The sequence below is a fragment of the Heliangelus exortis genome, chromosome 13, assembly GCF_036169615.1.
Source record: "Heliangelus exortis chromosome 13, bHelExo1.hap1, whole genome shotgun sequence".
Lineage (NCBI taxonomy): Eukaryota > Metazoa > Chordata > Aves > Apodiformes > Trochilidae > Heliangelus > Heliangelus exortis.
The window spans coordinates 10,018,592-10,040,707 of record NC_092434.1 but is presented as its reverse complement, the minus strand read 5'-3'; positions in this window follow the sequence as shown (position 1 = coordinate 10,040,707).

The following is a 22,116-nucleotide window of genomic DNA, read 5'->3' as shown; positions in this document are numbered from 1 at the left end:
CTTTTTATACTAAGTATGATTATACAAATGAAACCCAGAAAAATATATGAGATGGATCAAAATGTAACAAGATACTAGCTGTGTTACATTCCTTTTGTATCACGTTTTCCACTGAGTGGAAACAATGTTTTTTGAAATTCCTCCTGGCATGGCTGTACTAATAGAAGAATGAAAGTGGTGGGGCCATAAAACTTCTATTCACTCAGCGAACTAAAGCACTTATTTCTGTCACCTTAGTAGGGTCAACTCACTTCTGATCCAAGCCAGCTAGCAGTTGTATGTGTTAAAAATATAAAATGAGACTTAAGAGGAAGATGAAAACAACTCTAAAATACATTGCATTCAGCTGAAAAGTAGTGCTTCTTCCCCAAGACCTGAAGGTGACTGTGAGTAGAAGAGGCAGTTGAATTTTGAGGCATTCTATTGATTTCTTCAATAATCCACATACCATAATATAAAGCTACAGAAAGAATCCTTACCCAGACTCTGGAGAAAGTTTTCTGGTATGAAGAGATAGAGAACTCCTGCCCAGAGCTCAAGAGAATGTTGGAAGTCTTAGACCTAATAGTAATTTCCATCAAACACACATTGTAGGTTTTTTCTCTTTTATTTCTAGAAATTAGAGACTGACTGATGATACTCAATGACTAATACCTGATTATAACATTAGCAGGGTTTTTTATAAAGGGTGTTAACATGCCCAAAGGGTCTTTTAGAAAGTCTTCCAGACTGAGTACCATTTGTAATAATGACAAAAGCCACAAGAAGTGAAATGCAGGATTTACTCACTTGATAGTGGAAGATATCTGTTTCACATAGAAAAGATACAAATTAAAAGGGCAGCTGAGCTCCCAAAAATCATCTGTTCATGTCAACAAAGTGAATATTAATGGAAAACAAAATTGAGTTCTTTCTGTGGTTCATTTTCATTGCTCTACCCAGGTATTAAGAATGGCCAAAGAAATTGAATCTATCAGTCATTAAAATAACTTTGGCTTTTCCTCTGCAGCAAGTACCACTGCTGCCTGCAAAGGCACAAGGCTGTTAAGTGGAGTCTATTTGGACACTTTATACCATGTAATGGAAAGGGAGGCAAAAACATCCAACCTCATCTCTCCCCAAAATATAATCCTGTGCTGGTGAGGAAATATGCTTGTTCCAGAAAACACATGAGCACAGATCAGTCAACCCTGCTATCCTGTCTGTTTCTGCATTTCATGTCTGCACAGTGGGGTTGTGCCTTGGGAATAAATTGGATCACTTCATTGCTGAGACTTAGGATCGATGTCCACACAAGGACTCAGGTGTTTGAAAGAGGGTGTAGGTATGGATGTTAAAAATTCAGCTTTAAAAAACTCCAGTTCAGCTGCTACCTGACCTGGTTTGAGAAGACCAGGATAAAAATCTTCCAGGGCTATACTGGCCTGGGACTGCCTGGGAATCCCCAGCAGGCTGTGGCTGTGGTGATTACAGTGGGGAGAGCAGCTGTGCCTATGGGGAGGAGAGGGTGGGTCTGATGACCCAAATGGACCAATCACAGTGTTCCTTCCCCTGATGTTCAGTATAAAATGGCTCCTAGGAAATCCCTTTCCTGCCCTCTCTGGGTGCTGTGCTGGGGTTTGTTTCTTTGACATTGTGCTGCCTGCTGTGACTCCTTCTGCTCCTGCATCTCATTTCCTCAGAGCAGAGCATCTTTCACTGAGACAGGTTCCCTTCTCCTGCCTTCCTGACTAGGACCGCCACACTGACCCAACAAGCTGCCTTTGGAAAGGTAAGATTGCATTTTTGGCCATAAGAACATTGCCTGCAGGAATAGGAGGTAATACTTTCAGCCTGCTTCGGGTAGCTGAGGGGTCTGATCCAAGGTGTCCTATGAGTTGTGTCGTGATGAAAAAGCTGTTGCATGGGAGGCAGTGCTGGAGAGGGACTTCATGTGTTTTGAAGGAGATGTGTTCTTTCTTGCTGCTGGCCTTCCTAGTGGTGAAAGGGAAGCTTCAGGAGAGACTTTTATAGGGCTGTGGGCGCTGTGAGGCTCATTGCATCCAATAAGAGGTTGGGTGAGAGTGTTCAGGCCTTGTGACTGCTGCACTGCCCACTTTCCCCAATGTCTGAGAAGGAAAAGTGAGCCTTTTAACTTAAAACTGAGGATTTGCTGTGGGAATGCAGTAGGTGAAGGATACATATTTTCATTCTGAGCATTATGGGCCCCTGTCTCTTTGGTATCTGGAATTGTGAGAGGAGCTGGTTAGGTGACCTGGGGCAAAATATAATTGCCTTTAATTTAACTGTCCATGTTGCCAAAGGCCATCCTAATGGAAAGGCTAGGAATTCCACTTCCTGTGGAAGTCAGGTGTGGGGATATCACTATGCTAGGTAGGTACAAAACAAACTAACTTGTGAAAAGTTAAGGAAAAAGTGTCTAGAACTGGCAAAATATGCTTTTCCATGGAGAAAAGGGTGGTTGCCATCTTGGCCAACAAACCAGGCAGTGAAGCAAACTCTCCCATGGCTAAAGGCATGATGTTCCCAGGAGCTACAGCTCTGCAGATGGGAGCTGCAATAGAGGGAAACTTATAACAAATGCCTGACAGTTGTTTGAAGAACATCCCTCAGTCTCCTCATTTTATTGTTGAAATAGTATTTACAAGTGTAGTGAAATGAGGCAATCAGGTGTTGCTAATTACAAGGTGGGAGGCGTGAGCTTGTGCTAAGCCCACCTGTGCCCAATTAGGGCTGACCCCAGCTGCGCATGAGCAGGGTTGGGGGGGCAATAAAAGGTGAGCTTCCCAGTGCATGCTCAGCTCACTCTCGAGCAGCCAGAGGAGGAGGTTACTGAGTCTGGAGCAGAGGCACGGAACAAGGCTAACCAAGTCTAAAGGCAGCAAGATCAGAGCACTGTTTGTGCACCTTGGCAAGAACACCTGATTGACTTCGAAGCGCCGTTCCCCAAGAAAAGGTTCGTCTGCTACAACAAGTATTCACTTGTACATGAAAATTTCCTTTTTCTGCTTTATTTTGTGCATTAATGTTAGCAAACAAGGAAGCAATGGTGTCTATTCCAAGCAAGGCTAGTAGCAATCAACCAGAGATGTTGTTTGGGCAGATGCCTCATTTATACTGGTGCCAATCAAATTCTAGATCACCCTATCTCCAAATACACAAAAGGCAAGTGTTTGGTTTGGCTTCCTTGTGCAGAATTTCAGCAGACATTGAGTTACGTGGACCCAGTAGTGACTGGGAACCTTTTTTCTCTAGGAAAGTCTGGCTGATCTTGTGTTTAGCCCAAATTCTGTAAAATGGTGAAGTTCTTTGGTATTAAGAACTTAAATGGACACTTAAAAAACATTTTCTTACAGCTCTGTTGTAGATAACATCTGCAGTTGCCTTAACTGATGCACACTGAGCTAAAACCATTGTTCCCCTTACTTTTTGGCTTATTTACATGTAACAATATTCTGCTTACATGCAGTGTCACTGCTTTTCCCCTCGTTGTGTCTTGATCATATGACTGCTTAATTAAATGTGTGCTTAATTTTGTATAACTTACTTATTCAGGAAAGTTTCCCACTTGATTAAAATTAAGCATATGAATGTTGCATATTTGGGCTTCTAATTAGTTTTCTTGGCTGCACGGGTTTTTTTATAAACTATGAAGGAAGCAAATGAAGACAAAGGAAAACTGTATCTGTAGAGGTAGTTTGGGACTTAACAATGGCACCTGACATGCTTTTTACTTCACTGAGAATAAAAAAATCAAGTAAATGCTTCCTTTTAAACTGCTTAAGGATTTAAAAGCTTGAGGGCAGAACAAGGTAACTGCTTCAGACTTTGCTTTAAGGATTTAGAGCCCTATTCAAATCCTATTGAAGTCAATGGAAATCATTTAATGGATTTCACTGGGCTTTGGATCAGGCCCTCATGGCAAACAAGAGCGAGCCTTAACTGTGTTAAGGACTTAATGTCCTTAAAGCTGTTCCAGACTTGAAGTGGTTTAAGATCTTAGGGTGCGTTTTCAAATGTTGTGGTATAATTCAGAGATAAACTCCTGTATTAATGGTGCTCTTCCATACTGGTAGCCCTTGCAGTAGCAAAGCCTTTAGGACACCTCTCAGGGCAGCTCTAACTCATTCATTTTCAAGAGAGAGGTTTGCATTCAGTAAAGCTCTGACCTCAGCAAAAAAACCCTGAGGGTCTAAGCCCTGGCCAAGCTGCATTGCATGAAGCCAGGCAGCAGTGACAGAGCAACCCGTGGGCCACAAGTCTGATACTTTCATGATTTCTGCTTGGGCATGTGGTTCAGGATGAGGTGCTGATGTGTGTGTGACTGAAGATACATAAAAACACAGATTGCAGGGGGGAAAATGTGTCAAAAGCCACTTTAATGAGAGCTCATTCAGTTCACTGGCCACCTTCACCTGCTGTGACAAGCAGCTCCTCCTTGGGGACAGATGGGCAGAGGCTCTATGGGCTGAACACCATCACTGTTTTCTACTGTCACAACCTTTTCCTCCAGCTGCTTGCAGGTCTGAGCACTGGTGTAAGGCAGCAGATCCTGGGCTACATGTTCCCTCTGGTATGGACCCATGCAGGGACAGTGCAGGCAAATTTCATCTAGCTGGCTCTGCCACCATGTCACTGAAATTTGCCATTATTATTTCTCTTAATCTGATATCCTTGAAGTCTACCTCAGGTCACAAATTTAAACATGTTTTGTGTTCTCAGTGACCAGCACAGAAAATAAGAGGACCCTTTTACAGCCCTTGATTACATGCTTTTTCTCCCAGCCTGGGTAATTCTTGAGGAGTGAATCAGAAAGATGCTCTGATTAATTAGATATGGTATTTTAGGAAGCTTCAGACTAATAAAGTAGGGACTAGAATCCAGATTTTCCCACTTAACTGCCTCAAATACTATGACCCCATCCTGAACTTCACACTTGCTGCACGAGTGTTTGTTTATGCTGGAATCTGCTAGAGGAGGCCTTATTAGCTGGTGGTCAAGATTTTATTTTTAAATGGATCATTAACTTGTTACATACTCAAGGACAGTGTTGATGCATCTTTGCTTAGGAATCCTTTTCTCCTGTTCTTGCACCTGCCCTGCGTGCCCATAATGTCAACCTGCTTAGAGACCTTATGGATTTGTTTCCATTTGTGAGAAAATAATAGTTAAAAAAAAAAAAACAAAATGGGGAAGTAGCAGAAGTGGAAGTGGAAACACATTCTTTAATCATGGTAATGGAGCAGATGCTTCAATAGCAGCAGCAGGTTCAGTAAGTGCTGTATCTTCTTCTTTCATCCCCCTCTAACCAGAGCTGCTAGCAAGATGCCATCTTTCCTTCTCAGGATTTTGCTTCCAGTAGCATCTGCTGTGCCTCTTTCTCCTGCATGCTGCAACATATGTAGCTGCATCACAAGAAGCAGCCAAGTCATACACTAAGGTAATTTCTACTAATGATTTGTACTTGCTTAGTGGGTAAAATCCCTATCTGTAGGCCTGATTCAGTACAGCTGCTTTGTGCTAATAATGTGCACCAAGGAAGCTCTATGACAACAGACGGATGATTATTGGGTAGCCCAGGACTGACAGCAGAGCAGGAGTGCTTGCATTAAGGGAAATAACTTCAGTAAGGGTAGTAATGAGATCATAGCTTTACATTTGTTATTAGAGACAATGGCTATGGGTTTTCCATATGAAATTCTTTTCTGTTTTCTCACTGCCTTTGTTGATAGAATCAATTATCAGAAATTTCCAATATGATTTTGAGAAGCACATGCGTGCGTACTTTACATTAGAAAAAATGGTGGGAGAGTATAACTCTTGTTTGTGGGATATTTGTGGGGTATTTGCAAACTAAACTGAGTCTCAGAACTTCACACTGGTATCCATCACAACTTTGCTTCTAGATTTACCCAAATACTGGCTGTGATGGAGCCTACGTTTTGCCATCTCTTGGATTGGTGTGTTTTATTCTAAAGGCTGAAATCTCAACACTCCCTCTTGTGCTCTTAGAAGTGTGGGTGGTTTTACCATGCTTCTATTTGAAAAATGACAAATGTGGAAAAAAACCAACAGGTGCAGGACTTGGCACCTCCCTGGAGCTTTGTGTCAATGTCCCTTGGTTTCAGGGGCATCTGGAGGCTTTCAGGGAGCTCACAGGATCAGGCCCAAACAAGAATACAGTGTTTGAGCTAATATGCAAATTCTAGGTAGTGCAAACACCAACACAGTCAATTACACACAGCAAAAACATACACAACAGCCAGGAAGCCATATGATAGATATCGTGTTGTGACTATGTTGCGGGACTTTCATCTTTATTGGCAAACATTTCAGGCAGCAGTTCAGATTTACATAGAATCACATATGTGCTTAAGAAAGTGTTTTATCTCCCCCTTCCTTTACTGAGCTGCAGTTACTAATACCCTGCTACCAGTAAGTAATTAAGATATTCTGTGGCTCTTCAGATAATCACTCAAAATGTCAGTGTTTTTTCCCAAACCCCATCTTAATTTCTTGAAGTTGTAAAACTGGGCTAGAAATTTCAGGCAAAGGGGCAGTTTTGCTTCTTTGTAAACTCAATCTGACTTTCTGTGGCATTTTGTTGTTCTTGGTTCCTGCAAGAGCACAAAGGAGAAAGTGCAAAAGGAAATCTTACTGTATAGAGAGAGTTACCCAGAAACAACTTATTTGTAAAGGCATTTAATAGACTTATTGTCTGTGTTATATTAAAGAGAACTGTAGTTTTATTTTTGTCATGTAACAGTTGTATCACATTTCTCCAGCCTTTTTTAATTGTTTCTTAATAATTTCTTAAACAAAATACTTCTGTGAACTTCCAAACTCTTCTGAATTAGGATTTTTCAAAGGGATCAGAGGGAATTTGGTGGTTACAAAAAATTAGGTTCTGAATGATAGTCCTAAACATAAGGAGCATTCTCTAGTCTAGTAATAATTTCAATTTCCTATTAAACAGATTAGTGTATTTTTAAATCTTGCTTGCATTCTTCATTATATACCATAAATTCCCAGTGCCAGATGATTTTCCATTTTTTCCTCCATGGTTCAGTTAGGTCTCCATAAATGAAAACATTTATGTACACACTGCTCATCAAAATGCTCAGCACCTAATGAACTTGGGGAAGGCCAGCAATCCCACTGTTGTACTGAGATTTTATCAGAAAAGTTTCCCCAAATACCACATATATCACTTAGAAATTTTCCATAAGCTTCTTTCTAAATGAACAGTATTTAAGTATTTTTACAAAGAGCAATCAAAGCATGTAGCACTTGAATTTATGTTACATTAAAGCTCCCTGATTGTGCAATAATAAAAGATGAATGTGGATTTATATTGTACGTGAATTGATTAATCTTTTCAGAACATTGCTCAATATAAAACACTGGGGAGAATCACAATGCTTATCTACCAGTACTGAAAGGCAAACAGAAGAGTTCATACAACATCCTGTGCAGGCATAATGTATGCAACAATTTTTTATCTCAATTTTGATACATGAGCAGTAGCACATATCTGCAGCAGTTACAACAAATACTCAGGCACAGAAGTTGCAAGGCATGGGTTAGGACTGTGGCTGCAGTGCATCTGAGGGACATGTTCTGAGGTGCCATTTTGCTGAGCCTTTATAGGAGCAGCTGCTGGGGGATGCAGGGGTGTCAGCTTCTGTTTTGTGATGGTGCATCTCAAAGGATGATGCTGTTCCTAGGGTAACATATGGGGCAAGGATGTGTAAGACATCTTGTCCTACAGGTTCAAGAGAAAATGATCTCTACTGTTGAAACATCTGTAATCATGGAGAGAACACATTGCAAATACAGAACACAGCCTGGTGGAAGTGTAAGCCTCTTCAGCACAGAAAGAGTGATGATGCCAAAATGTGCATATTTTAATAGCAAGGATCATTAGCAGCAAATGTTCTTAGCAAAATGGTTTGTTGCAAATAGAGGGCGCTGGGGCTCCTCAGGTGTCCTCAAATGTGAATTAGATTGCATTTGCAAACTTTTTTTCTGGTTCACTGTACTGATCAGAGCACAGTGGATCCACAGAGGAAGGTAGCATTTCTTTATATGATTAAGATGTATTAGATGTGAGAGTTAGACTAGGATTAAAACAGAGGCTTGATTTACTCAGTTAAGTGATTTTATTTTTTTTTCAATTTTATTTTTCTCTCCATCTCCTTGTTCAGTAAGTCATTTAACTGGGCTTGAACATTTGCCCAAATAGGATGCAAGTGTTTATACTCATCAGCCATTGTGTGAATTCACAGACCCAATTTCAGTTATATTATGTATTCCTCCAGCAGGAGTTATCCCTTTCTAATGTGTTCCTACTTTGCACAGAAGCAGGTTGATCTCTGTCTGGTCCTTCTGGATGCTGCTGCAATACAAAGCTGTACAATAATTCTCTAGCAGTAACTACTTCTGATCATGCAAAATATTCAGGGGCTAAATATGAACTATATGAAGCAACTGTATGAAATCAGTTTGTGAGATGCACAATATGGGACTGCCTGAAGGAAGCATTCTGAGGTTTTCTTCCTACCTCTCTTTTTTGAGACCCTTTTTTAAAAAGGTCTCTCAGCTGTCCTCTTCTGCACTGTTAAAAAAAGTGTTCCTGATGCAGTTAAATGGCTAAAAGGCAACCCTGGTGCTCATGGAAGCCTCAAACATCCCCTTCTGCTCTTTCTCCATTTGGAAAAATGAAGCTTTTGAAGTTAAGACATCTCCAAAGCCTTAGCAACGCTTCCTTCTCAACTGCTTTTATTTTGCTTGTGTTTCCAACATAGAAGGCATAGTTGAAATTTATCTGACAATTTTTGAAGCTGGTGACTCTGTGCCTTAAACTCTGAGGCATATCTGCCCTTTCCCACTGGGCTGGCTCAGTGGGAAGTACCAGGAACCCACCTGCCTCCTAATAGTAGGTTTATGTAAGAGTATTTGGGTATTTTTACACTGGAGCTGGCTTATGCCTGACTAGCTCAAAACGTAAGTAGCCGAAACGTGATGGTCTACACTTAGCCATATAAAGACCTGATAATGGAGTTACAGCAATACTCTTACCATGCATGGAAAGCAATAAATAAGCCTTATTTACATCACAGAATGCCAGATTGGAAGAAATCTCAAGGATCATCTGGTCCAACCCTTCCAATATTATTGTTGTAGAATCATACCAGTTAATCACTAATTGTGATCCTTTATGCAAAGTATCATAAGCTTTCTGTGGGGCTCTGATTCTGTTTTCTTATTTAAAAGTAGTAAATTCATATTTTTTCATAAAGCAAATGGTTTGGTTTTTTTCATAGAATAAGTAACTCAGCAAAATATCAGCATTACAAAGTGATATTATTTTTCCTTTGAAGGTTCACTTTACACAGCATGTCATACTAGAGACAGTGCTGCTTTCAGATGATATTATGATTTTTTTTCTTTTTCTCCCACACTTCATTCCATTTTGGCTAAAGTTAATGGAACTGCATGTTAATATCTCTATTACTGGCCCTTTTGTATTTCATCGGTCAGTCTGCTCTTCTAGTGAATGACAACGGAGGACATGACAGAGGTATTTACAGTAATGAATGGTCTAGAGGAATCTACCTGCACATCTCCTTTCACCCTTCAACAGAACTCAAGACCAGACTCTTGCATGCATTTGCTTGATCTAGGATTAAATGTACCTGTCCTTGGTGAATTTTGTGGGCAGTATTTGGATTTCTCTAGGAAAAAGCCCAACCTGAACGTGTGTCCTACCTTTAATATGACACAGAGTGGGCTCTTGAAAGGAACAGCATTGGAAGCAAAGTGCTGGTAGGGTTTGCTGTGGTTTAGCTTTGAACTGGGGAGGGCAGGAGCCCACAGAACATCAGGGCAGTGCCAGCCCATTTCCATTAATCATTTCACAGGAAAATGCAGCTTAGTGCTACAAGACAAATTCACTTGCTCCAAACCCTTCATGTTTGACAGGAAAAGTGTGCTTCTCTTTAGGACTCTAAACAATGACTTGAGAAGCCTTTATAATTAACACTTTATTAAAAGATCCTAGATAAGGAGGAAAGTCATTGTCAGAGTGTGTGCCGTGTCCTCAGTAGGTGCCTGGCTGCATGTACATCATTTCCTCATACAAATCCTAAAGCTGAAAAAAGATCTATTTAACCCATTGATTCCCTCTTCAATGTCCTCTGGGCTTTAGTACAACTGTGTTGTTTTAATAGTACTAAAAAAAGATCTTTTGTAGCTGTAGTTCTTTGTATATTTCATCCATGGGGGATGTGGAAGCCTGGGCTGTGTTTGAAGTGGAAAATAATACTAGGGATATTTGGAGTATTGTTTTTGAGTAACAGCAATCGATTTAAAATAATTTTGGTCTCATGAATGACCTCTACAGCATTATTTATAGGAATATATTTTTAAAATGTTTTGTATTTTTCAGGTCATTTAAAAAATAACTTCTAATTCAGTTAAGCAGAGAACTGCATAGAAGGAGTTCATCCGAGTTTCTGAACTTGGGAAAACCATGTCTGTAAAGAAGCAGATACAAACCACCACTGACATGTGAATCTCAGTTGTGTTGTGGATAGTGTTCCTCATCTAAGATGTACAAAAGACAAGTGGTCACAGAAGATTCTGTTTCTGGAAGGTTCCCCCATGCTGTTGCCTGCCTGTGTCAGAGCACTGATAGTCAGAACTGGCTTCTGTAGCAAATAAACATATTTACATACTGAGAGCTGAAGCCACCACATCAAAGACCCAGCTGAGGTCAGGTGCCTGTTCATTTCAGAAAGGTATCCTGGATGCTGTCACCGAGGCTGTGAACACTTTACATCTATAAAACATCAGTTATGAAAGCACAGAGTATAAAGCTTTCAATTTAAAGGCTAGTAGCATATTTCTCACTTTCTGATCACCTCCCTCCCCCACAGGCACTCTCACACTCATCCTTCTGTGAGCTGATCAACACGTAGCCAAAGCAAGGCTCCTGCTCTCATCTCCAGCTTGGAAAACCAGTGCCTGCAGCTGACTAAAGCTGGGTACCTTAGGGTCAAAATTATAGATGTTCCCTCATTTAAAAGATTAACAAAGCCACCCTCCTCTCCTTCAAAGCCCCATCTAGCCTAAATGCAATAACCACCTGAAATGAAGCCAAGTCAATAATACTGAGATCTTGTGAATTTCAGGAAAAGATCAAGAAAAAGCAAATTTTGTGGTTGATTGCTCTAAAGTAAGATTAAATCTAGAAATATCAAAAGGCTGATGACCTCAAGGGGATGGGGTAATGCCAAAAAGATATGACATTCCTGTGCATTATTGAATACCATGCATGTTTGCTCATCCCTTTAAAAGAGTAAGAGCCATGCAACACAGAACATCTGCCTCTAGTTGTAAAATTCCTACAAATGCAAAGAAAAGAGAAAGTTTCTCTCTAAATTAAATGAAACATAGGAAGTAGCTTCTTTTTGCTAAGTCATTGCTTTCTGTGGCTTTTTTTGATCCATTTCTGAAAGGACTGGCAGTTCAGTTGGTAATTAAATAGTCTCTGGAAGAACAGAGGTGTTTTGGAGTGTTTCGAACAGTCTCTCCATTTTCACCTCTTCTCAGGGTTTCTTTGAAGAACTAAAGTCAAATGTACTTTCAAAATATGTCTCAACTTTGTGAGTTGCAGACAGATCTAGATTATTTTTCTTTCACAGTGGGTACTTTATGCTGAGTAGTGCTCAGGTGTGTCCAAATGTTACCGAATGTCCTTCAGGTTTTGAATGATTTTGTTGACTCTGTTCAGCAGTTCAAGATGGCATCTTGAATGCTACTTAAACAATATTTTCTAGATCAGTATTTTTTTCATTTCCTTTCTATTAATGAAAAAGAAGGAAAAGTAGATCACATTTAACTGTTGCTGTGCAAGCATGTGACATCTGAATTATAATTTCAGGACATTGAGTGGTTGTTGGCAATATATTTCAGAAAAGAAACTTTGTAGTTTGTTCCTGTTAAACTGAAAATGATGTTGCAGTATATAACTTCATCTATTTAAACAAAACTAAGTTTTTGGTTGGTGACATTGTAGTCATTTAGGCATGAGTTCTCTAAAGGTCTAGGCATTGGTCTGTTGCTGCTTCTTGTGAGCTTTGGGATGAACTCATTGACTTCAGGGTTGGCAGAGCTGCAGTGCTGTGCCTTATGGGGCTCTACATGCCCTCATGAGCTCTTTAGGGAAGACCCACGGGGAAGCAGAGGTGGGGAGGACTTGTGCTGGTCCTTGGCAGAAGGGGAATTTCCTTGAGAACTGAGACTTAATACCAATTTTTTTTTAATGTAGCCACAGATGTACATGGTCATCTATTGAGTTAGTGGATATAAATGACCTGGAAGCTCATCTCTATTTTGCAAAGAATTTTGAGTGTTCTGAAAAGACTCATTAGGAACATTCCCATTTATAAACCCCCATCTACTGCTCTATGATTTAATTGTACTTGCAGATTTAATTGTACTCACAAATAATTAAACAAATCCACAAAATGTTTGCATTACATTAATTTACTTCACTTGGCCCTGAAATACTATAACCTTAATTACTTACATATTTCCCTTTACTATTTTTTAACCTCTCTTTGAAAATTGTCAATAAGGATTCTGGAGACAGTTGGATTAAAATAAAAAAAATACTGAGCATGTGTCTGATTAATATTTTAAGACCACAAGGATCAAATATAAAAACGTGGCTTTTTTTTCAGCAAGTTTAAATTAACTGAAAGCTGTACAGTCTGTGTTGGGGAAGCTGTTTTTTTAATCTTTGAGTGATGCAAATCTTTGTACTAAAAAATGCAGCCAGCTCCACAGTGACTACAAAATGAGAGGGCAGGTTTTAATTTGCACTGGTGGGGTGACCACGGAGCAAGTGGGATGTGTGCTTGACACTCAGTTGTACAATGAGTGGTGACCTCAGGCTGAGGTCCTTCTCGTGCTGGGATGGGAGAGCAGGATCTCTCCCAGCCAGGCTGGCAGCAGTGGAGGGGCTGTCAGTGCAGTTATCCAGGCTCCACAGACAACAGCGGTGGAGTGGTGCCAAGCTTGTGCCCTCCTTACACTGCAGAGGCCAAAATAGGCTCTTATTTTTAATTTCCACACTTTTCTGAGTTATTAGGAAGGGAAGAAAACAACTGTTCCTTCTGCATTCTCACATTCACCATGGCACCAGGTGTTGTTGAACACTGAGGCTTTTCCTGGTTTCAGTAGGAACCAGCCCTCCTTCAGATCCACTTGCAGGTGCTTCCATGCAGGACTGCATGGTGCCTCCTCTCCCTCAAGAGACACAAATCTTCCCATGTTAGCAACAGGGTAATTTCCTCTTTTTCTCAGAAGCGCTAGACTGGTGACATAAGAAAACTCCTGAACTCCTCCCTTGAGATTTATGGTTAGGGTTGGTCACTACATGGGTTGTGGTCCAACCCTCTGCACAGGTACAAAGTAAATTCAGTGTTTGAAGGTGTCATGCTTTTTCTCAGTCTGTTTTGAAAAAGAGATCCAAGTCCCACTTTTCAGAGAAGCATCCACATTTATACCCCTCGTGATGGTTATTTGAAGTACTGTAGTGTCTTGCCTAAGGAGAATCAGCACAACTTCATTTACTTTCCTCCTTTAGAGGCGTGCAATGTCTTCTTGCAGCCTTATGATCCCATTGTAAGCTTGGGAAGAACATAACCATTCAGTGACCAACTCCTGAGAGGCACAAGTTCATTGCTGTAGGACCATTATTTCACTTGAAGTAGCTGGTGGGTTCTTGATTCCCCAAAACCCTGTTCCTCCATGCTATACACTGGTAAGTAGCTGTCATGTTCCACCCCAGAAGAGAGTGTTTTTCAGTGATGGGTGAACTAATTCTTATTCTTTCTGGTTCATTGATTTAATGGGGTGTCATTAATCTTTGTAAAGCCTTTGGAGGTTGTCATATGGGAGATGGTGTCCAAGTGACAAATATTTAATTAATTAGGAGTAGTAACATCCTCTTTAAAAAAAATAAAAAATTAAGAAAAGACACTTGCCTCTGTAGTGTCTATTTATTGGGTTTGTGAATGGAACTGAAGGATCTCTACAGAGTAGGGACATGTCAGAGAACACTGTGATGATCTGAAAGGTAAAACTGCCCTTTGCTGATAAACTTTTCCTGCCATCAGTTGAGGAACAGTTCATTCTCTGCACTAAATTCAAACCCATAATCCCTTAGGGAAGAGGCTAGTGCATTAAGGGCAGTGCATCCATCAAATGTACCACCCAGTCCCCTCAAGCTTTTTCTTTTTGGAACAGCAAGATTTATGGGATTTCTGCCACTTAATACCTTAAAAGAAAAAAACAGTGTCACAAAAAGACACAAAGCTGCCAAGTTTGGCATAAACCCTTCCAGCTGTCCTGGCTTTTGACAAAGCCATGAACCAAAGCATCCGGAAAGAGCACTTCTTCCTCCTAGTCAGGCTAACCCCGAAGTTTTTTCTCCTGGCAAAATCAACATTAGATATCAGAAAGGTCTTACCTGGATAAGAACACTGGATTTGTGGAAGTATTTGGAAGTATCCTGGTCCCATTGCCCATGGAGGGACAGCTAGCAAGGACCAATGGGTACTTGTAAATCTCCACTTGTAATTTGGCTGCTTAGGCTGCTGCAAAAATTTTGAGACCTAGAAGGCTGATGGGCAACCTTAGCTCCAGAGATCTAAGGAGCCTTCAAAACAGATTTAAATGCCACCCCTAGCAAGCCTTCTCGATCTAGTGTTACAACATTAAGGGAAAGTCACAATTTTTGAAAGTATACAGCTGCATTTTTCAAAAAAATTATTTTTTGACATTTCTTTTTACATTGTTTTGTGCTGCTCTGAAATTTCATTTCATATATCTTAAGGGAAATCTTTGATTGTCCAATCAGAATAGAAAAATAAAAGCATGCCTTGCATTTAACTTTATTAGCCAGTATAGTATCAGGCAGTAATGCCTTCATTATAGCAATCTGAGTACTTCCTGAATAATTCAGAAGTGCCAAACAGAAGACTTGTTGCTTGGATGTGCTAATGAAAATATCAAGGGAATTAATTAACAGTCAATTATATCAATTTTAGATTTGGACATTGATTATGACACTAAAAGCAAAATCTACATTCTTTACTATACATAATTCCTTATTTCTGAGTGCTAGAACTCAGCTTAGTTTCAGCCTAATGTGTAAAGGAAATACAAATTCAGATTATTTTTTTCATTCTTTCTCCCTACATTTCAATATGCCTAAGATAAATGAGATAAAAGGTGTAGTAGAAACAAATACATACATGTTCTAAGTATGTTGGTTCATATTTTGCTAGTTTGTGCTTTGTAGGAATATGTATTGAGAAAAAAAATTCAATTCAGGGGACAGTAAAAATACAATCTAGACATTTATATTAATATTGTTATTTTCAAGTTTATTTCTAAAGTGTAAAAATTAATTATTTAATCTCTTAATATATAATTTTTTTTGAAAGGGAGGTTTTAAGTTTTTGATTTTTTTAGCACTACACAAACAGCAAAGTTTATTTAGAAGTTAAGTGTTAGACTCCTTGTGTGCTTTAAAACAAACAAAAAAAGAACATCTGATCTTTGGTGTTAGAGGAAAGCATTTCATTGAGATCAGTTTTTGCATGATTTGGCACGAGTTGTCTAGACTGGTTTATGAAAAATGACAGCTAGTAGGAAAGTAATTAAAAATGTATTTTGCTGAAAGCAAAAGTATTTTTGGAATCTATAACAACCATCTTTAATTTGCCAACCATTTCCACAATTATTTTATATTAACTGGAGGATTTGTATTCTAGAAAATATGTATATTGATGGCTGAGCATTGATAGCTTTCTTGTTTGATGTTCTCACATATTCTGCTTTTGTAACAAAATGGCAAGAGCTGAAAAAGCAATCAAGTAGTACATTCAAATCTCTGTGGCATCCTTTATGAATTATTACGATTGACAGTAGATGGTGATAGGACTCTCTTACAGGGATGAAACATTCCAGTATTTTGGCTGGAGCTGAAGAAAGCATTGCTTCTCTTAGAGCTCATCTACTTTTTCAGGTTTGAATGTAGTAAATCAGTGTCTCCAGATGAACAAGAAATCCCAAGAATGCAGAAGTCTGATAAATGGAAAATTCATAATTTACAATCCAACCCATGCATTATGATATAGGTTGTCCTCTAGTAATAAAGGAGCTAATTCTTACTGCCAGGGCTCTACGGCCTTTGGTTTTCACCCAGGCCTCTGAACTTCATTTAATCACTGTTCTTACACAACTTAAACCAGCCAAAATCTTACCATTAGGTATTCTGGGTAATTTTGGTGTGGGAGCAAGTCCAGGGCATGTCCCCGCACTGGGTTGACCATGAGTCTGAAACCAGTATGGAAATGTCAGAGCATCACCTAAAACTGGGCCTGATCCTTAGTACTGGTTTCAAATCAATGTTCACTAATTGCACAGTAACCTTTAATCTCAGGAGCAACTCAGGTTGACTTTTGCAGGGAGTGGTAGGTGAGGATGGGGCCTCAGGATGGGCAGGTGAGCCAAGCCCAGTCCCTTCCCAGAACAGTAGAATTAATTCATTTCCATGAGCTTATTATCTTGGTGTAAATTGATCATTCTCAGGGTACATTTCTGATTCAATGTTTTAGAGATGAGAAATCATAGCTGAAAGACAGCAGTGAATGTATCATCATTTATTTTAAAGCTGGAGATTAAGTTAATATATTAATAACAAAAACTGATGGTTGAAATCATGCTTGATAGTCAATTGATCTGTAGCTGTCATTCATTGCTCCCTGCTATTCTTGGTGAGTGCTTTATTTATCACACTGTCATTCTCCTAGTGAGTATCCATTCCATACTGGATCTATGGTTACAAGTCCAGAACCAGCTCTCGTAGGAAGAAATTAAAGTATCATTTCACCATGATGGGTACCCCTAAAAGCTACAGAATAAGTAACTCTGTACACTGTACTTTCTAGGCTGTGTTCCAGTTCTGAACAACACTGAAAACTCCCTAAAGCTCTATAGGAAAACTACAGTTTTATAGGAAAGCTACAGCTATAGGAAGCTACAATTAGTGCACAGCCTTAGGTGAAGCAGGTGCATTCATCTACTTGAGGCATATGAAATCCTGGTTAGGATACCTGAAATCAACTCTTTTACAGTGCTTTGAAATCTTCAGTGCAAAGTGATGGGTTGGCTAAGTGTATAACTGCCCAGTTGTGCAAGAAAGATTTTTACCATCAAAGGCTGAGCAGGGCTATTGCAACGTGCCACTCCTCTCATGCACAGGAATAGTTCTGTGAGCTGTCTTTCACTTTATGTCAACAAGGCAAGTTGTTGTGCAAAGGTAATACCTATTAGAACTGATTCGTTTCTTGTCCCTCAGTGTCCTAGCTACCTCCTCCCTTCCAAGGAGCATCCCACCCTGTCCAAGTGTCACAGACCCTCAAGCCTCCTCTCCTCTGTGATTCTGCCCCGTAGGTTTTCATGCTACATAACTGAGAGCAAAATTTCTCCTTAATTGATATGCATAGTCAGACATAGTTAATCCATGCTTATCCATATGTCTAAGGATCCCAGAGATTTAAGGAATACCAATAATCAAGTTTATAAGGGAAAACAGAAAACTCCTAAACTTTTTGCAAGGGTTTGGAGCTCAGACAAACTAGGAAATGCAGGTCACACTTTATGCCTGTGATGGGACCCCAGACTCTGATGTTAGGGGCTTTGTGTCTGGACAGACTTGGAGAGAAAGTTCTAAAACCAATGAAATGATTACAGGTTTGCATAAATGTAACTGTCAGATCATGTCTTCAATGCTCATGATCTTTCCTGTGGCATTAACTAAATGTGTATACTAATTTTAGTGGTCATTTAAATTTAAGAGACTTTCCAGGCAGAACTATTTTGGCTGCTAAATCTTGGGAAGCACACGTTGAAATTCATTTTAATATGAATAGGTAACTAAAGTAGATCACAGAAAAATAGCGTATAATGTGAGAAGAACCAACAAAAAAAAATGTCTTGGGTCTTACATGAGATGAAGTTTGTGAATGATTTTTCAGTGCAAAGCATATTGTACTAATCCAGTTTTGTGTGAAATGCTCTTAGGATAAGCTCCTATTAACTGACCCAGCAGTCATGTATATCTATAGAGAGGATATTAGTTATGAATTACAGGCATCTTTCTGAAAAAGCATTTTGTTAAGTCCTACCAATTGCAAGACAACAGATATTCTGTATTCCCCTCTTTGACTAAGCCTGCCTCTGGATTAGTAAATGCCCCTCCTGGAGTTTCAGTTGTCCAGTCTAGGGCCAAAGTCCAGACTATGGGATGGGTGCCCTCAGCAGTGATGGGACCACAGCTCTCACCAAGGGCTGCAGAAATCACCCCTATGCACCCAGACCTCTGATTTGTCCTGGCTGGGATCTGTACCTAATGCTGGAGGCAGCTGCAGTGCAGTACTCAGCCCATTACATATCCAGCTAGAGAGCCCCCCTGCCTTTCAACCCCACTGCTGGGGTGTCTGGTTGCATGGGAGAGGAGGCAAAGGAGGGTGCCACCTTCTCCTTGACCTCTCACAAGAGCCAGGGTTGGGAACAGAATCAGTGTCAGTGGCACTGGGGCTTCTCTAGGGGCTGCAGGGGCTCCTGTCACTGCTGAGCCATGGGCAAGGAACGGGTGTAGACAACTAGAGCTGCTCTACCATCCTCAGCCTTTGCATTTCTTATTTTCCTATTTCAGCACCACCCTCTCCTGCCTTACTGAAGTCAGGGTGTAAGCCATCCCCTTACTAGACAGGTGTACATTTTGGGCTTGATGACCCTGATCCTCCTCATGCTCTGCCTATCTCCTTTCAATTGTTTCATCAGCTGCCTGACTGCTGGCTCACACCTGACAAGTGACAAGTCTCAGGCTCCTGCTGACTAGATAATCAAAGTCTTGTCAGAGCTGTCAATACCCTGCAGATAGGAGAGGACAAAGAGAGGAAAGGTTTCTACAGAAACCACTGCCTTCAAAAAATACTGTCGATTCTTCTTACAGAAATCACCTGTTTGTTTCAAAACATTATTTATTACTGAAAATATGGTAGCAAGCGTGTAAGCGGGATAATGACAGCAGCTTTAAATGACATAGCCCTCGAAATCTGCTGGCCCCAACATTTTGTTGGGAATTGTTCTGAATTGGGAATTGTTTAGTCCCTGACTAAAGGGAAAATATTAATATTCAGCAGTCATTTAACCTTCTTGAAGAATTTAAGGGGGATCATTTCAAGCACAAACATAATTAATGTTTGATAAAAACCACATTTTTTTAAGGCAAAGAGTGCACAAGTATGTTCTAGTCTAATATTGCAGACCAGGGTTATTTATGATCTCTTCCAATTTTGGAACATTTTCAAATGCAGATTTGATTTAAAATGTTAATTAAAGCACAGGGCAAATTTTTTCCTCTTATTTACAGAACTCTAAATCTGCAGTCAACTGAAGCTGATGAATTTCATCTGGGCTTCTCTAATACAAGGAAGTGTCATTTCTGACAGTTATTTGGAGATTCTAACATATTTACAGTCAAAGTATGTGTTAATGTTTTGAGACTTTGGGACAGACAGATGTTCTGATGTGATGGATTCAAGAGATGTTTTCAATACTTTGTGTATTAAAAAATAAATGACCTTTGATTTGAAAGATAGCTATGTCTGGAGAATAAAATTACATTGGTTTTCACAGCTGAAAGTCTTTTAAAATAATATCTGAGGTGAAGTTTTTGAAGAACTAGTGACTATTTAATGTATACCATTTACTCTAACACCAGAAATAAAATAGTTGGCCTGGCCTGCTGCTGGGAGGAAGATGTATGGCATTCCTTGACTCAGAAAAAGGTCTTTAAGCAGAAATTTCCTCAGCACTTTTCATGTGCTTGCCTTCAGTGCCACTTTCAGGTAAATCATGTTTTGAAAGTAGCGCCAGAGTCAGTGCAGTCACTCCCCAAGCCCTGCCTGCAGCAGGCTCCTGTTCTCTACTTTTAGTCCTGTTTCTTATTATTAGGCATGGCTTTGTTAGACATGAGCCATTACCTGTCTGGGCTGTGTTCAGCTGTCAAGCACTTGCTGTCTTTTGCTGGTTTTATCAGCAGTCAGCATTAGACAGCAGGAGGTGACAGGAGGACCTGGAAGTTAAAGCTTCTCAGATCCCTGGTGTGTTGCTACCAGCGTGGGGTTTGGTGGTGAGGCTGGGTGTGTGACACAGCCTGAGGCAGCCAGGGACACCTCACCAGCACCTCGATGGGTGGCTCCTGTGCCACGACCCTTAAACTGTTGCACTGCAGGGATGAGGCAGGGGATGAAGTGCTGGTACCCTGGGGATTTGCCAGTTTGCTAATGGTCCAGACGGTTTGTTGTTTTTTTTTTTTTTTTTTAGGAGAGGGGGCTGCTAAGAGACCCTGCCATTCTGGTAGTGTTTTGCTCCTGCTCTGTTTGATGTGGAGCCAGGCTTCTTGTCTGAACATCAGTGCTAGAGGCAGGAGACAGAGAGAGAGGGAGAGAGAGAGAGGAGAGATGAGAGATGGCTGTCCTGGGGTCAGCTCCCACCTCTCTGCTCTGTTCTCAGCAGAGAACAGGATCCATCCTGAAACCTGAGGTGTAGTGGGGCATCTCTGGTGTGATGCAGGGAGAGTGACAGCTGGCAGGCCCTGGGACACTGTCCCAAGCACTGCCCAAGCTTGCTGTGGACCTGCTGACACCTCTCAGCATCGGTGGCTGCTGGCAGAGCTCAGAGGAAGTTTTCAGACAGAAAGTTTTTTTCCATCAGAAAATGCCGATTCGTCAAAAGCAAAACATTTCATGAAAACACCTGGCTTTCAATGAATCTTCCCAGAGAACCTAGCCTGCTAAGCAGATTTTCATTGTAAATCTGTCTGGTTTCCTGCCAGGTCACCTGCGTGGCTCCGTGGCTGCCTGCCAGCACTTGCAGCTTGAAGGTAGCCACACCAGAAAGCCTGCCCCGCATCACAGACCTCGGCTTTCTGGATTTACATCTTTGTAGGAAGACCCTGTCCCCAAAGACAAGGAGATTTCCCAGGCACAGAGAGACTTCTAGCACACAAGGGTCTGTGCAGGGATTTCCGTTCTGTGAAAAGTTTAGGAAAAGAGGGAAAAAAAATGTGTGTGTGTGTGTGTGTGTTTCTGAATCTGAATGGAAACTGATTTCAAAATGCTGACATTTCCTGTAAAACACAAGTTCTGAATTTTGGCAATTCTCAAATGCCAATCAGTGGAAACTACTTAGCGAGGCTTAGAGGTACTATGTGGGATATAGGAAACTATCTTGATGCTTCCAGGTTAAATGCATTTAGTCGTATCAAATGGAAAAAAATTGTGTGACATACATATATCCATCCATAAAGCAAATGTGATACCACTGGATTTAACATTTATTTTATTAATGTTACTTAAACTGGATAAATGTCACTGCATGTGCCAGATCGCAGCAAATATTTCTGTTCTACATAATTCTTAAACCTCAATAAGTATCTTTTAAGTAATCTAATTTTTGTTTAGTTAGAATACAATGGCTGTCCTGTTAAATCCTGATTAAATACATAATTGAGTGTATTTAAAGTACTTAATTTAAAGTATTAGTGCTTATTTAGACAATAGTTTTCTTATTAAGAGTTAGTTTATTTGTTAATCAAATGTCACTTAAAATGTAGACTTGGTGGAAAGGAGTAATTGTATGATTTACAGAAAGAAAGCTGTAGACAAAGTAGGTGGCAGAGGGTAAACAAGAAACTGTTTGAATGGAGATCACTGTTATGTGCAGGTTCCTAATTTTATCCATCTGCTTTGAGCAAAGAAATCAGGAAAGGAGAAGAATGAAGGCTGGAACCCAGCAGTCCTCATCCTTGTGAGAATTTTTAATTTTCCTTATTTTTCTGAAACAGTTTTCACTGCGAAATGTGAAAAATGGTGAAAATGTTTAGTTAGGGTTGTTGCATTTAGAGATCAGGTGACACCTCTCATGGAGTCGTGGCCACTTCCACCACAATTGTCACTTGAGCCC